The sequence below is a fragment of the Amblyomma americanum genome, chromosome 1, assembly GCF_052857255.1.
Source record: "Amblyomma americanum isolate KBUSLIRL-KWMA chromosome 1, ASM5285725v1, whole genome shotgun sequence".
Taxonomy (NCBI): domain Eukaryota; kingdom Metazoa; phylum Arthropoda; class Arachnida; order Ixodida; family Ixodidae; genus Amblyomma; species Amblyomma americanum.
This window is the reverse complement of record NC_135497.1, coordinates 89,156,495-89,161,616: the sequence shown is the minus strand read 5'-3', so window position 1 is coordinate 89,161,616 and position 5,122 is coordinate 89,156,495.

The window sequence follows — 5,122 nt, the reverse complement described above, 5'->3', positions numbered from 1 at the left end:
TGTTGCCGGCGTCACAGTGCAAACCAACCGCCCTATCAGCGCTCAGCGACACCGGTCTCTGATTAACTCTCAGTAGTGCAGAGAAATGTAGTGGCCACTGGAGGTGATTCAGAGGGCACGCGTACCTGTTTCGAACATCCTCCTGCGCGTACCAGCTGATTGGAAAAAAAAAAAACCTCGTCGTCAGCTCCTTGTTCGCTTTCAGATAATTCTGCTGTTGGCATGACACTATCTTGCAGCTTCTAAAGCTACTGCTTCTCCCGTGTTCCGTCATCATTTATCTATAGAAACGTCTCTTCAAGGGTACCTCCGCTATCGAAACAAAGCACGTCGTTCCAATCACTGTGACCAGTACTTAAAGTTTGGCTCCATCGAAGGGGGTCTCTAATGATTCGAGCACAGGTAGACAGGCAAATGAAGAGAGAGAGAGAGAGAGAAAGCTGCTGGCTGCACTAAAGTGCAGACGAAAAGATTAAACGGTTAGCCAACTTCCGGACTACGGCTCATCGGCAGTTTCAAGTTTCAGTGTTCTCTGTCATATGAGAGAGTTACAACATATCATTGCCGTGCGTACGTTATACCGTTTGACTTTGTTTTGCACGTGCCATGTCTTTTCCGTAGTGTCACAATAAGAGGGGGGGAGGCGGGGGGGGGCGGGGGGGCTAAGCAGGCGACATCTGTGCATGTGTGGCCATTGCCGGAGTGCGACCGCTTTAGGGGACCTGTTTTAACGTTGTAAAGGGTTTGAGTTAGCTGGCAAACCGCCGGAAGGCTAGCTAGCTAGAGACATGGCGGCACGCAGCTCGCGCGCTTTGGACCAAATACAGCATTGCCGCCGCGCTGTTCGGCACAACTTCTCGCTCTAAATGGCGACGCTCGCTTTTGATTCGCATACTTTCACTCATACGTCGAAGTATAAGAGGCAACTAGCCCTTGTTCCGCAGTTAATTTGGCGATTTTCGAGCAGTTCGGCGGTACTAAATGTCCTATATAGAGTGCACAAGATGAGGCAGTGTAGTATCCGGGCGGGGTCCTGGTTGCTTCATTGTAGGTGGGGAGTGGCTCTAATTTCTGCTTCCCTCTGCGGGGATCACTGCTCAGAGCCGGGGGGGGGGGGGGGGTAAGGGAGGAGGGAGGGGAGTCCGATAAAAGCAACACGGCACGCACTAAGCGGGCGTCTAATACCCCTGTCACACGGGCATTTCTAGGGCCCTCGAACCGATAGTCTATCGACTCAAAGGCGATCGAGCGCTGCTACACGGGCAGTTTCAATGGCGATCGAGTCAATAGCCTATCGAGTCAACGGAGCAGCACGGAACTCCATCGAGATTTCGAGGGCCCTCGAGCGCTGCCCAAGGTTGCTAGCGTTGCTTCGAGCGGCGCCAAGCGCACTTTTGTACACGACACATTCACGGTACAAAAACATGAACATACATCATTCGCATAAAATTTAATGCAAGCAGTCTAAAATTATTCTAAAGTTATATTAGACTGGTTTTAAGCGCATTAATTTTGCGTTGCAGTCTTTCCGTTGCTTGCGTACTTAACGTTGACAACATGGCGGCGCCCTGCCCGCCCGCTTCACTGCGATAACAGCTTCGTCGCCAATCCCTCAAAGCAATATCGTGTTCTAAGCTGTTGTATTCGCCTTCGATTTGCCCATTCTTACCCTCGCATAAAGTTTCAAGAGACAAATAGCTCTTGTTTTTCAGATATCATAGCGATTTCCCAGGTCTTAAGCCTGACGAAGCAGCGCTCCGACGCAGTTGGACTGGCTTGGTTTTGGCTCGTCTTGTATTAGAGTGGCTACAGCAGTGTCTGCACATGTCCGTCGCGTACGTGCAATTAAAAGGGTTTTGAACGACTTTCGCGTATGCGTGTATTTCAGCATTTAGTATACATTTATCAAATATTTTTGTTATTTTTGCAAAATCCAAAGTAGTGATTGTGGCGCCACACATCCGTGGCGTAAGACACGAGAACCATTTCAATGGCCATTGAGATTTGCCGTGTAGCAGTGACGAGTTCGATGGCGATTGAGAATCTCGAAGACCCTCGCCTAGAGGGTGATTGAAACTGGCCGTGTGACAGGGGTATAAGGTACTTGGTGGGAGGCAAAGGATTGACTGACGGGAATTGGAGTTGGAGATGCAAAGGAGTTTAGGACGACACCACAGAACAACGCAGCGCAGGAGTAGTAAGAGGAAGAGGGACAAAATTGGTACGTCTGCCACAGAGCGACTGTCATATTATGGGATACGAGAGATAAACTGACAGCACTTTAGGGATGAGAGGTAAATATTTGGGAAAAAGGACACAGGACTTGGAAAGTCCGATTATGTAATGAGAGGATTGTTGAAGAAATTTTGAAAGGGATAGAAGAGATATGATGCCGCGAAGCGGCTTAAAGTGGGAACGCTCGCAAAGAGACGAGTAGTCGGCCCTAGGCAATAAGGGAGGGAGAGCGAAACCGCCTGACGGCGAAGAGAGCGGGAGGGCAAGAGAAACGAGGCGCCCGATGGGGTGAAGCAGTGGCGGCAGAAGCGGCCAAGTCCGGGGCGTTCACCCCATGAACACGACTTCGCAGACTACCGCCCATAGATAGCGAAGTGCGTGCCCAAACATCCCGTGTACGCCGACGACTGCGGCCAACTCTTGGGAGCACACGCCCACAATTTCCGCCGATAGGCAAATTGCTCGGGGAGAAAATGGGTAGGAAGGGGAAGTAAGAAGGTGGCGCAGAAAGCGCAGTAAGAGGAATTGTGTCGGCCCCAGGCGAAAATTGGCAGTACTTTAGCTCCGCTATGCCAGGATATACGTAGCGAGAGGTACGTTTGCCTGGCTGAGCTTGTTGGGGTCACTGTATGTTTAGCAATGAGAGACATTGGATATGCACACCTTTTATTCATTTTGCTTGACAGAGACGAAGAGTGCCCGATGATCTGTGAATAGCATGCAGCGGTCTCAATTTTTTCTATAGTGCATTTCGATTTGGTGGAGCCTCTTTAGTATACAAGCTCCATAGTGGTTCCCTATTATGTAGTCTGGACGTAAGAGTCCGAAGCTAAATTAAAGTCAAACTTTTCTTTCATGCACTGACTAAGAGAGTCCTGTTTGCTGTTGAAATTATCCAAAGTCACACACAACTGTGAAACCGTGCCGTAGGCTGCTATACACGTGCCAACCACATCAATCGTCTGCTTGACAGATGTTCCAGGTGCCACGTAGACTCCCTGGATGATAATGCCGCTTTCCAGAAGCCGAACACAGCAGGCTTCACCATTATTCACTGCGATCTAAGGGAGATGTCTGGCAGCGGTGGTACATTGTTTCACGTCCACACAGACTCCAGCGTTCTTATTTGATTCAAGCCAACTGCCAGGCGCCAACCTCAGGATCGGAAGAGTTAATCTTCTCTTGTCTATACCGCCCTTCAGCAGCGGCTGGACTCTCCTTCTCTGCATAAATGTCCAACGTTCCAACGTTATGATACAGACGCCCACCACATCTCCGTCTTTATACGCAATCCTGCGCATGCGACGCGGGGTTCGGTTGATAGAGCGGCGTGCTGCGAGGCGGCGAAGAAGAACGCGGCCCAGCTGTGAGGTCTCTCTGGTTACCATTGTATCGGTGCATGCGCACAACTGCTCATCCGCATGGCGTCACGCTCGGCTTTGGCGGTGGAGCGGGCGCGCGGCCGCGGCGACGGCGAAACGCCGCACTTTGCTCCCCTTCGGTTGCCATGGTAACGGCGCATGCGGACAACTGGCCTCTCCCATGTACCGCGAAATGCTCGACTGGTAGCCCAGTGTAGTCCCCGCTACAATAGAGCTCGCGAGCGGCAAAACAGAGCGGCGAAAAAACCGGGAGGGCAAGTGCTGCGAGGCGCCCGATGGAGCGAAGCGGTGGCGGCAGAAGCGGACGAGTCCGGAGCGGCCCCATCATGTACATGAATAACGCAGACTACCGCCCATAGATAGCGGCAAGCACGTGCCCATGCACCCCGTGTACACCGACGACTGCGGCCAACCGCAGGGCACGCGCGCCACAACGAGAACCCCCGGAAAATGCGCCGAAAAGGAGACCGGCCGCGCGCAAAAGGACGCGATTGTCGAGGAAGAAAAGCGGGCCGGTGAGGCGCGCAGTTGAGAAGGGAGTCAAAATTACTCGGGAGGAATGCCGTGAAGGCTGGAAAAAGAAAGCGGGACAAAGCAGCGCGCGAAGAAGAGGGGATTACGAAGCCCCGGAGGAGAGAATTGCCATTGAGGCAGGAGGGGGAAGCAGGCAGACGAGGTGCGTGCAAAAAATGTCACCGTTCGTCCAGACTCCACAGGCCGATGTCCGAGCAGCAGACACACGCGAACACAGCACAGTGGTGATCCGTTCGAGGGTGGTGATGAAAGTCTGCTGGGTAAACCGCTGCTATGCAGGGGCGCAGGAGATTAGGTGCTGTAGGAACGCACAATATGAGGCGCAGCAAAGTTTTCCTTGGATGGCAGTTGAGTAATCCATGGTAGCGGGCCGAAGAAGGGCGAGCGTAGTGCTGGCGAGGGCTTTCATCCGGGTGGGGTGGTGCACGCATGGGGCGTTCAACCCAACCACTGGCGAAGTGGCGGCGCTAAAGTCGCCCACTCTTCGGCGCTTTGAAACGCAATTGGTAACTTTCGCTGCGCCGCGTGCCTGGTGCATAAAATCACAAAATATTTCTTTTCGGTTATGCAGCAAGTGAACCAATAGTGCGTTAGGTGGAAAAATACGACTGCTCGCAAACACCTGAAGTGTTTTTTTTTTCGAAATTAGCCAAATCCTCCAAAGCAGGAGCGCAGAAAAACGCGAAAATTCTTTACCATTAGGTATTGTAGTGCTACTGATTTGTTTTACGCGGCTGCTGAAGTACCCTAAAAGCCACAATTAACAAAAATTATGTTCATTGTCTGGGCACTATGCTTGGATGAAATCATGAGATTTGGCTCATTTCAAAATGAAACATTGGATTTGACTCAGTTTTGTTCCATACACTTTGTTTCTACTGAAGTACATTCCATCTTATAACTGAAAACTTCCAGAAAAGGTCCTTCTCTGATTTCAGCACGAAAAGCATTGCTACACTCGCAGGTGGGCG